This window comes from Equus asinus, chromosome 28 (assembly GCF_041296235.1).
Source record: "Equus asinus isolate D_3611 breed Donkey chromosome 28, EquAss-T2T_v2, whole genome shotgun sequence".
Classification (NCBI taxonomy): domain Eukaryota; kingdom Metazoa; phylum Chordata; class Mammalia; order Perissodactyla; family Equidae; genus Equus; species Equus asinus.
This window is the reverse complement of record NC_091817.1, coordinates 440230-452500: the sequence shown is the minus strand read 5'-3', so window position 1 is coordinate 452500 and position 12271 is coordinate 440230.

Genomic DNA, 12271 nt, shown 5'->3' with positions numbered 1-12271 from the left:
GAGGCCCGACCCCCCGCCCCCGGGGGTGGCGCGGCGCGCCGGCGGCCGGTCACGACGGCTGGCCGGGACCCGACCCGCGCTGTGACAGACACGCGCGCGCCAGAACGGGGCGCCGCGGGAGACGGTCCCCCGCCCGCACGCAACGTCGCCGTCGCGCGGGTGGCGGCGGCGGACACGGAGGAGGCCGCAGCGGCCCCGGGAAGCGAGTCGCGCTCGGGGCGGGGCCCCGGTCGGGCAGCCAGAACAGGCGACGACGGGGAAGGGCTCGGGAGAAGGCCGGCGGCGGCGAGGGCCGAGGCGCCGGAGAGGCGGCGGCGGAAGGGCCGCGGCCCGCCGAGAGACGCGCTCGGGGCGAAGGAGGGAAGACAGAACCTCCCGAGGCAAGTCGGCCGCCGGAGCACACACGGGGTCTCACCGCCAGGGGCCTCCAGCACCAGGGGCGGTCCCGCGGCGCCCAGAACGGCGACTGGCCCCGTCGCCCCGCGCGCAGCTCACGGGGGCTCGGCCCCGCCACGGCCAGGGCTCTCCCGCACACGGCGCCAGCGTCCCGCGCCGGGCGCCTGGCGCGCGGGCCCCACCCGACCGGAGCCGAGAGCACTTCGCCCGGGGCCACCACCGGCCTCGGTGGCCGGAGGCGACACCCGCACAGTGAGGCCCACTTCGGTCCCGGCCGGTGGGCGGCGCGGCCAGGCGTCTGCCCGGGCGGGGGAGCACCGGGGGCAGCGGGGAGCGCGGCGCGCGCCTCGACGGAGGGAGCACGGGCTCGCGGGAAGGCTCCCGGGGACGGCCTCGGGCGCGGACGGGCCACCAGGAAAACACACGCGGGATCCCACCGCCAACGACACGCGAGGGCGGTCCCACGACGCCTGGGACGCCGGCCGGCCTCAGCCACCCCTCGGCCTCCCGCGGGCCCGGCCCCACCGCCGGGGCCTACGTGAGGCGCCCCCGCCGCCGGGGGCCGCCCCGTCCACCCAGCCACCCGTCTGCCTGTCTGGTCTGCTCCGGGGCCCACGTCCCGAGGGAACGCGCCCGAGAGCGGCGGCGGCCCCCACCCATGCCCGCACGCCACCACCGGCTGCGGCTCGGGACGGGAGCGAGCGGAGAGCCAGCCGCTCGCGGCGGGGCGGAGCCCGGACAGGGCCGGGCCCTCTCCCCGCCCCAGCGCGCGACGGGAGAACCACGCGCACGCTCGCGCACACGCGCGGCCCCGCGCCCGACGACGGCCCGGCCGGGCGTGACCCTCCCCCGACTCGGAGGGGGGAGGCGCCGGCCGCGGTAGGCAAAGAGCAGCTCTGCCCACGCGCCACGGTGGTGGCGTCCGTGGCTACTACGCGCAAAGGAGGGGCGGCGGCTGGGGGGTCCGGTACCCCAAGGCACCCTCTCGGATCGCTAGAGAAGGCTTTCTCACCGAGGGCGTGTCGCCCCCGCCCATCGTCCGCCATCGGGCCCACCAAGGCGCTTACAGACACCATGGCCACGCAATGCAGGAGGGGTCTGCGGTAGAGGTAAGGCCTAGAGCAAGTCGGAGCGTCCGTGGTCAGGGCCGCGAGCCCGCGCTGCCCCGGGCTCGCCATCTCTGGCCACACTGGGCTTAGCTAGGGATCTACAAGGCCCCTGTGCGGCTCCCAAGTCAGTGCCTCCCCTCAGGCCGAGAGACCAAGGGAGGCAGAGACTGGGACGGAGGTGCCGATCAAACAGCACCTCCCAACCAAAGAGCCAGCGCCACGCCGCTGGCTCGGCCCGCCACGGTCACTCCCACACCCGCGGGGAAACCCCAGCAAGGGGAACGCGCGGGCACGCGCCCGAGCCTGCCCGCCCCCACACGGCACGCCGTGGGGGGCGACGAGGCACCCGTCCCCCCCGAGGGGGACGAGGGGCACGCCTCCCTTACCGACTCGACCCCCCCCGCTCCTCAGACACACCAGCGCAGCGGTTACCTGAGGAGGCCGACGGGAACAGGGAACGACACCGCCACTCGGCCTCGGGCGCCTGAGGGACGACCTGGAACGCTCCAGGGGCACCGCCAACGGCCTGGGGAACGCGCTCACGCGCCCGGGAAGGCGCGCGGCGCGGCGGCAACACGGCCCGCCCCACCGCGGGGAGGGCCGCCCGCGAGACACAGCCAAGAGGCACAGGCAGAGCATCCGCCGCGTCACGGAGACCCCGACACCGCCCACGCCACGAGGCACGGGGCGGGGGAGCGAGGTCGGGCCGGATTCCGCACCCCTGCCGCCTCCCACACGCCACTCGCAGCGGGGGAGAACGGGCGAGGGGACCCGCGGGCAGAGCGAGAAGAGCGGTCCCGTTCGCCATGAACGTCCGTCCCTCGTCTGGCACGGCTTAGGCCCGGCCCGGGAGAGCACAGCATCACCACATCGGTCGGCAGCATAACGCGAGGGACCCCCGAGCAAGGGAAGGCCGGCGAGGACAGCGAGCGGAGGAGCCTGCTTCAGCCTCACCGACCCCTCTCCTTCTCCAGCAAGCGCGGGCGACGACCCCAGGACGAGAACGCCTGACACGCACTGGCACGGAGCCGGTGGGATGGGGTAAGTCGCGACCGCACCCGGGTGCCGGCGGCAGGGAGTGCACGTGGTAGAGGACCCCGCGCCCCTAACCCCGCCGCCCTCGGGTACCAGAGACCGGAGGTGGCACCACGGTCGTGGGGGCGCCTGGAACGCACAAGAGCCGGCGCGCAGGCCCCAGCGGGCGGCTCAAGCGGCGGGGGTGGAAACGGGCGTCCTGTTCTCGGCCAGAGCCCGGAGCCCTCCCCGCACACGCATCCAGGCACCCGGAAGCTCTCGGGCGACTGTCACCCGAGCAGAGCGTGTCAGCACTTATCTGGCGGCACAAAACCACCCATTCGGGGGCAAGAATCGCCGCGCCCGGAGACGGGGCCCACCCACGGATCACCAGGGGAACCCCTGGATCACGGCCACGGCCACCAGACCCCAAGCACGACCCCATCGCCACCAGGCCCGGAGCTCCCGGGGCCATCTGGTCGACCCCAGAAGCGTGGCGGCAGGGGGAGCCGGGGACAGCCTCCCCGGGCCGCCCGCGCGGGCCGGGACCGGTCGGTCCCTCCCTCTGAGTCGCCGGGTCAGGACTTAGAAAAGAATTCCGCGGAGGCGCCTCCGGCGACCGGGCCCGGGGCGGGACCGTGGCTCCCGTCCCTCAGCCGGGGCTCCACCTACGCCTCGAGCCGGCCCCCTCCCGCCTCCGGACAAAGACGCGACCCGCGAAACTCGGAGAGAGAAGTCCGGTCCGACGGCCCGGACCCACCCCGGGCACGCGTCCGGGCCGGGGACGCCCTCCCCGGCCCGCCCTCGAGGGCTCCCGGGGCCGGTCCACGCTCTTCTCCAGGGCGGGACTTGGAAAAAAAAACTGCCACGGAGGAGGAGGCATCCGAGGACCGGGCCCGGTCCCCACCGCCAGAGCCGGTCGACTCGGAAGACCAGTGGGGAAAAGGCCAGCCCGGCGGCCGAGCCCGTCGCGCCCTCCACGGGCCTCCCCCGCAAGGCCCCGGCCGGTCGCCCACCTCCGGAGCGGGGCGCGGAAAGGGGATCGGCGACGCGGAAGGCCCGACCACCGGGCCGCCCTCGGGACGACGGCCGGGCACGGGACGAGCTCCCTCGCCCGTTCCCCCGCGGCGGCCCCCCACCCCCTCCCGGGGACGGAGGGGCACCGGCGGCTGCTGGTCGACCCGTCCGGGAGGCCCCACACCCCGGCCGGCACCGGGCGGCGCGGCGACAGCCACCTCCCTCAGTAGCCTGCACCTCCAATCTCCGGCGAGCGGGCGTCGCGCTCACGCCCCGGCGCCACCGGGCCAGATCCCGCCAGCGACGCCGGCCTCCCGGGACTCTGCCTCGGTCACCGCGGCCGAGTCCCGTCCCTTGGCCCGCGTCGCCGGAGCTCCGGAGGAAAGAGACGATATAAAAGCGGCCGCCAGGTGGCACCCGGCGACCGACGACCGCCTCAGCGGGACGGAGCCGGAGCGCGGGCCCGCCGGGGAGCACAGCCGGGCCGCCGGGCCGCCCGATCCCGTCCCGGAGCCCCCTCGGACCCAGCCTCCCGGCCCAGTGCGGCCCCGGGGCGTCCGCCCGCGGGCTCCCGGCCGCCAAGGCGCAGCCCCAGCCGCAGGAGGGGGACTCGGAAAAGGTTTCTCGGGCGATCACCGGGAAGGGGAAGGGGAGAGTTCCCCCCAGAGAGGCCAGGGGGCGGCCCGGGCCGGGCTGGGCCGGTGCGGCCGGGAGGCCGCCGCTTCCCGGAGCGGCTGGAGCGCCCCCGGGGTTCCCGGGAGGACTTAGAAAATCAGGGCGGGCGGGGACGGTCAAACCGAAACCAGGCACGTCATCCGAGAAGGACCGTGATGACGGGAGGAGGAAAGCTTTCCAGTCCAGAGGGCCTGTCGAAGGCAGGCGGAGAGTCTACCCGCTGAAACTGACGAAGATGGGCAAAAGAAGCTAGCTCAGGCGCCGACATTTAAGGAAATAAAAAAAAAAAAGCACGAGGGCGTGGAGAAATGGGGAAAAATCAACACTGAGAAATCTACCCTCTGAAACCGACGAAGATGGGCAACAGGGGCTAGCTCAGGTGGCAATTTTTAAGGAAAAATGAAAGGAAGTGCGTGGAGACCTGGGGAAAAAGCAACACGGAGAAATCTACCCTCTAGAACTGAGAAAGAAGCGCAACAGAGGCTAGCTCAGGTGGCAATCTTTAAGCAAAAAAAATAAGATAAAAAAATACAATGGCGAGGAGACCCGGTGAAAAAGCAACCCTGAAAAAGGTACCCTCTGAAACTGAGGAAGCAGGGCAACAGTGCCTAGCTCAGGTGACAATCTTTAAGCAAAAGAAACACACAAGGGCGTGGGGAGCTGGCGAAAAGGCAACACTGAGAAATCCACCCTCTGAAACGGACGAAGATGGGCAACAGAGGCTAGCTCAGGTGGCAATCTTTAAGCAAAAGAAACACACAAGGGCGTGGAGACCTGGGGAAAAAGCAACACGGAGAAATCCACCCTCTGAAACTGAGGAAGATGGGCAAGAGAGGCTACCTCAGGTGGCAATCCTTAAGCAAAAACAAAGCACAAAGGCGTGGAGCCCTGGGGACAAAGCAACCCTGAAATATCTACCCTCTGAAACTGAGGAACATGGGCAAGAGAGGCTAGCTCAGGTGGCAATCGTTAAGCAAAAACAAAACACAAAGGCGTGGAGACCTGGGGAAAAAGCAACCCTGAAATATCTACCCTCTGAAACTGAGGAAGATGGGCAAGAGAGGCTGGCTTCAGGTGGCAATCTTTAAGCAAAAGAAACACACAAGGGCGTGGAGGCCTGGGGAAAAAGCAACACGGAGAAATCCACCCTCTGAAACTGAGGGACATGGGCAAAAGAAGCTAGCTCAGGTTGCAACCTTTAAGCAGAAAAAAAACACAAGGGCGTGCAGACCTGGCAAAAAAGCCACAGTGAGAAATCTACCCTCTGAAACCGACGAAGATGGACAACAGAGGCTAGCTCAGGTGGCAATTTTTAAGGAAAAATAAAAGGAAGTGCGTGGAGACCTGGGGAAAAAGCAACACGGAGAAATCTACCCTCTAGAACTGAGAAAGAAGCGCAACAGAGGCTAGCTCAGGTGGCAATCTTTAAGCAAAAAAAATAAAATAAAAAAATACAATGGCGAGGAGACCCGGTGAAAAAGCAACCCTGAAAAAGGTACCCTCTGAAACTGAGGAAGCAGGGCAACAGTGCCTAGCTCAGGTGACAATCTTTAAGCAAAAGAAACACACAAGGGCGTGGGGAGCTGGCGAAAAGGCAACACTGAGAAATCCACCCTCTGAAACGGACGAAGATGGGCAACAGAGGCTAGCTCAGGTGGCAATCGTTAAGCAAAAGAAACACACAAGGGCGTGGAGACCTGGGGAAAAAGCAACACGGAGAAATCCACCCTCTGAAACTGAGGAAGATGGGCAAGAGAGGCTACCTCAGGTGGCAATCCTTAAGCAAAAACAAAGCACAAAGGCGTGGAGCCCTGGGGACAAAGCAACCCTGAAATATCTACCCTCTGAAACTGAGGAACATGGGCAAGAGAGGCTAGCTCAGGTGGCAATCTTTAAGCAAAAGAAACACACAAGGGCGTGGAGACCTGGGGAAAAGGCAACACTGAGAAATCCACCCTCTGAAACGGACGAATATGGGCAACAGAGGCTAGCTCAGGTGGCAATCGTTAAGCAAAAACAAAACCCAAAGGCGTGGAGACCTGGGGAAAAAGCAACCCTGAAATATCTACCCTCTGAAACTGAGGAAGATGGGCAAGAGAGGCTGGCTTCAGGTGGCAATCGTTAAGCAAAAGAAACACACAAGGGCGTGGAGACCTGGGGAAAAAGCAACATTCAGAAATCCACCCTCTGAAACTGAGGAAGATGGGCAACAGAGGCTACCTCAGGTGGCAATCGTTAAGCCAAAGAAACACACAAGGGTGTGGAGACCTGGGGAAAAAGCAACACGGAGAAATCCACCCACTGAAACGGACGAAGATGGACAACAGAGGCTAGCTCAGGTGGCAATTTTTAAGGAAAAATAGAAGGAAGTGCGTGGAGACCTGGGGAAAAAGCAACACGGAGAAATCTACCCTCTAGAACTGAGAAAGAAGCGCAACAGAGGCTAGCTCAGGTGGCAATCTTTAAGCAAAAAAAATAAGATAAAAAAATACAATGGCGAGGAGACCCGGTCAAAAAGCAACCCTGAAAAAGGTACCCTCTGAAACTGAGGAAGCAGGGCAACAGTGCCTAGCTCAGGTGACAATCTTTAAGCAAAAGAAACACACAAGGGCGTGGGGAGCTGGCGAAAAGGCAACACTGAGAAATCCACCCTCTGAAACGGACGAAGATGGGCAACAGAGGCTACCTCAGGTGGCAATCGTTAAGCCAAAGAAACACACAAGGGTCTGGAGGCCTGGGGAAAAAGCAACACGGAGAAATCCACCCTCTGAAACTGAGGGACATGGGCAAAAGAAGCTAGCTCAGGTTGCAACCTTTAAGCAGAAAAAAAACACATGGGCGTGCAGACCTGGCAAAAAAGCAACAGTGAGAAATCTACCCTCTGAAACCGACGAAGATGGGCAACAGAGGCTAGCTCAGGTGGCAATCTTTAAGGAAAAATAAAAGGAAGTGCGTGGAGACCTGGGGAAAAAGCAACACGGAGAAATCTACCCTCTAGAACTGAGAAAGAAGCGCAACAGAGGCTAGCTCAGGTGGCAATCTTTAAGCAAAAAAAATAAGATAAAAAAATACAATGGCGAGGAGACCCGGTGAAAAAGCAACCCTGAAAAAGGTACCCTCTGAAACTGAGGAAGCAGGGCAACAGTGCCTAGCTCAGGTGACAATCTTTAAGCAAAAGAAACACACAAGGGCGTGGGGAGCTGGCGAAAAGGCAACACTGAGAAATCCACCCTCTGAAACGGACGAAGATGGGCAACAGAGGCTAGCTCAGGTGGCAATCTTTAAGCAAAAGAAACACACAAGGGCGTGGAGACCTGGGGAAAAAGCAACACGGAGAAATCCACCCTCTGAAACTGAGGAAGATGGGCAAGAGAGGCTACCTCAGGTGGCAATCCTTAAGCAAAAACAAAGCACAAAGGCGTGGAGCCCTGGGGACAAAGCAACCCTGAAATATCTACCCTCTGAAACTGAGGAACATGGGCAAGAGAGGCTAGCTCAGGTGGCACTCGTTAAGCAAAAACAAAACCCAAAGGCGTGGAGACCTGGGGAAAAAGCAACCCTGAAATATCTACCCTCTGAAACTGAGGAAGATGGGCAAGAGAGGCTGGCTTCAGGTGGCAATCGTTAAGCAAAAGAAACACACAAGGGCGTGGAGACCTGGGGAAAAAGCAACATTCAGAAATCCACCCTCTGAAACTGAGGAAGATGGGCAACAGAGGCTACCTCAGGTGGCAATCGTTAAGCCAAAGAAACACACAAGGGTCTGGAGACCTGGGGAAAAAGCAACACGGAGAAATCCACCCTCTGAAACTGAGGGACATGGGCAAAAGAAGCTAGCTCAGGTTGCAACCTTTAAGCAGAAAAAAAACACAAGGGCGTGCAGACCTGGCAAAAAAGCCACAGTGAGAAATCTACCCTCTGAAACCGACGAAGATGGACAACAGAGGCTAGCTCAGGTGGCAATTTTTAAGGAAAAATAAAAGGAAGTGCGTGGAGACCTGGGGAAAAAGCAACACGGAGAAATCTACCCTCTAGAACTGAGAAAGAAGCGCAACAGAGGCTAGCTCAGGTGGCAATCTTTAAGCAAAAAAAATAAGATAAAAAAATACAATGGCGAGGAGACCCGGTCAAAAAGCAACCCTGAAAAAGGTACCCTCTGAAACTGAGGAAGCAGGGCAACAGTGCCTAGCTCAGGTGACAATCTTTAAGCAAAAGAAACACACAAGGGCGTGGGGAGCTGGCGAAAAGGCAACACTGAGAAATCCACCCTCTGAAACGGACGAAGATGGGCAACAGAGGCTAGCTCAGGTGGCAATCGTTAAGCAAAAGAAACACACAAGGGCGTGGAGACCTGGGGAAAAAGCAACACGGAGAAATCCACCCTCTGAAACTGAGGAAGATGGGCAAGAGAGGCTACCTCAGGTGGCAATCCTTAAGCAAAAACAAAGCACAAAGGCGTGGAGCCCTGGGGACAAAGCAACCCTGAAATATCTACCCTCTGAAACTGAGGAACATGGGCAAGAGAGGCTAGCTCAGGTGGCAATCTTTAAGCAAAAGAAACACACAAGGGCGTGGAGACCTGGGGAAAAGGCAACACTGAGAAATCCACCCTCTGAAACGGACGAATATGGGCAACAGAGGCTAGCTCAGGTGGCAATCGTTAAGCAAAAACAAAACCCAAAGGCGTGGAGACCTGGGGAAAAAGCAACCCTGAAATATCTACCCTCTGAAACTGAGGAAGATGGGCAAGAGAGGCTGGCTTCAGGTGGCAATCGTTAAGCAAAAGAAACACACAAGGGCGTGGAGACCTGGGGAAAAAGCAACATTCAGAAATCCACCCTCTGAAACTGAGGAAGATGGGCAACAGAGGCTAGCTCAGGTGGCAATCGTTAAGCCAAAGAAACACACAAGGGTGTGGAGACCTGGGGAAAAAGCAACACGGAGAAATCCACCCTCTGAAACTGACGAACATGGGCAAAAGAAGCTAGCTCAGGTTGCAACCTTTAAGCAGAAAAAAAACACATGGGCGTGCAGACCTGGCAAAAAAGCAACAGTGAGAAATCTACCCTCTGAAACCGACGAAGATGGGCAACAGAGGCTAGCTCAGGTGGCAATCTTTAAGGAAAAATAAAAGGAAGTGCGTGGAGACCTGGGGAAAAAGCAACACGGAGAAATCTACCCTCTAGAACTGAGAAAGAAGCGCAACAGAGGCTAGCTCAGGTGGCAATCTTTAAGCAAAAAAAATAAGATAAAAAAATACAATGGCGAGGAGACCCGGTGAAAAAGCAACCCTGAAAAAGGTACCCTCTGAAACTGAGGAAGCAGGGCAACAGTGCCTAGCTCAGGTGACAATCTTTAAGCAAAAGAAACACACAAGGGCGTGGGGAGCTGGCGAAAAGGCAACACTGAGAAATCCACCCTCTGAAACGGACGAAGATGGGCAACAGTGGCTACCTCAGGTGGCAATCGTTAAGCCAAAGAAACACACAAGGGTGTGGAGACCTGGGGAAAAAGCAACACGGAGAAATCCACCCTCTGAAACTGAGGAACATGGGCAAAAGAAGCTAGCTCAGGTTGCAGCCTTCAAGCAGAAAAAAAAAAGACGCCAGGGCGTGGAGAGCTGGCGAAAAAGCAACACTGAGAAATCTACCCTCTGAAACCGAAGAAGATGGGCAACAGAGGCTAGCTCAGGTGGCAATCTTTAAGCAAAAAAAAAAAAAATAAAAAAATACAATGGCGAGGAGACCCGGTCAAAAAGCAACCCTGAAAAAGGTACCCTCTGAAACTGAGGAAGCAGCGCAACAGTGCCTAGCTCAGGTGACAATCTTTAAGCAAAAAAAAAAAACAAAAAACAAAAAACAAAAAACAAAACCCACAATGGAGTGGAGACCCGGGGGAAATCAACACTGAAAAATACAAAACGAATGGAAGACCAATAGACAGAGCAGGCACTTTCACCTGGGGTGGAGGAGGTACGCATGGATGACCGATAAGCGCATGAAAAGATGTGAGCTGTTCCCTGGAAAAGCAAGTGAGAAAATTAGAGGGAGACATTGTGGGGACACATGGGTGAGACTGCCTTCTTCCAAATACCGGAACAGGATCAAACTGCTAGTCAGGTCGCGGAGAAGCCAAGTCAGTCACTCACGCCTCACTGGTGGTGAAGGGAAACGGTATGGCCTCTGTGAAAAAGGGCGTGGCGGGTTCCAAAACTGACACGCCGCGGAAACAACCACCGAAAGTGGCAACCTACATAAGCCTTTGGTGTATCTTGCCTCCTAAGAGCGTCTGTATGTAGCTGGAGCCTTGGGTCGTTAAGGCTTCCACAGTGATCTGTGGTGGGTGGGTGGGGGGGGGGGGCCTTGGGCCTTGGGGGTCTCCGCTGGACCTCCAGGAAGTCAGCTTTTGTGGAGTCCCGTGAGTCCTTCCAGGGAGGGAGGCATCCAACCCGAGGGTGGTCTGGAGGGCACCACTCCCACCACTCCCGGGGGCTGGGGCGGGGGGCGGGGTGGGGGCTGCGGCCACGTTCCTGTTCATTCACACAGAATCCGGGGCATGAATGTTCTTAGCAGCTCTGTTCCACACAGCCCCACACTGGAAACCACACAGACGTCCTGCGAGTCCCATCCCTTGCTCATGTCGCCGGGGCTCCGGAGGAGGGCCACTCTGTAAAAGCGGCCGCCAGATGGCGCCCAACGACCGGCGCGGAGGGGTCAGCGGGAGGGAACCGGGTCACCAGCCAGCGAGAGTGCACAGCCTGAGCCCACCGCCGGGTCAGGTCTCTCTCTGTCTCTGTCTCTGTCTCTGTCTCTGTCTCTCTCTGTCTCTGTCTCTGTCTCTGTCTCTCTCTGTCTCTCTCTCTCTCTCTTTCTCTCTGGGCCCGCTTGGGGCGGCCGGGAGGTCACCACGTGAGGCCCCAGGGTGTCCACCTCGGAGCTCCCAGGCAGCACAGGGCAACCCTGGGCGCAGAAGGAGGTGTTGGAAAATCGGCGGGGAGGGGGGTGGGGTGGGTGGGCTTGCCAGGAAGGGGACAGACTCCCCACGTGACTTCTGGGCCGGGCCGGGCGCGGGGCTGCCGGCTGGCTGACGCGGACAGAGGTGGAAAAGTCCCCGGAGATGCCACGGGGCAGGCCGGGGCTGCCGGCCCCCGCTTCCCGGAGCGGCCCGAGCACTTCCCGGGCTCCCGGGAGGACTTAGAAAATCACGGCGGGGTGGGGGGTGGGGGTCGCTGTCAAACCGAAACCATGCACGTCATCAGAGAAGGACCGTGACGACGGAGGAATTGTCCGCAGTCTGTCAGGAATTGTGTGCAGCCTGTCACTTCCGGCCCAGAGGGTCTCTCTAAGGCAGACGGACAGACAGAGCCCACAAGTCGTAGAGGAAAGGACCGAGCCGCTTGGCCGCGGAAAAGTTTACAACACAAAACAGGTCTCCCTCCGCACGGGGCCACAGCAAAGCCCAAAGACGACACACGGGGGGGAGCATGGGTGCAGATGCACGTGTGGTGATAAGAATATGGATTTCAGCAGGGCTTCCCGTCCTCATCAACAAGCAGAAGCACCCAAATGGTGGGGGTTGGGGGGCAGAGACCTCACAGCCATTCCCTCCACAAATCGAGTTCCCCGGGACATCCTCACAGCGCCGTGCTGTGAGTGTGTGTGGGTGTTTAAAATGGAGTAAATGTGGACGTGGAACTGCTCCGTGAAACCAAAATAACAACAGTCGTAGATCTTCTTTGGTCATTTAGAAAATTCTTTTTTTTTTTTTTTTCCCCAGCGGTGCACGTATTTCCCTTCCAAAAAAGAAGAACGGGAAAGGAGATGTTAAAGGCAAGCAGAGAGAGGAAAACTGTTGCAAAACAAAAGCTGAGCTCCCGTCCGAGGGAGGCCTCCTCCATTGGAGGCCTAGGAAATCATTCTGACAAAATGGAGGATCTCTGTCTTTGGTGTCGATTCCCTCAGAGGTCAAGAGAAACCTTTTCCAATGTCTTTATCAGGAGGAGACTAGAAGTTAGAGAAAAGTATCCTTTCGGGAGTGAGAAAAACAAATTCTGATTTTGC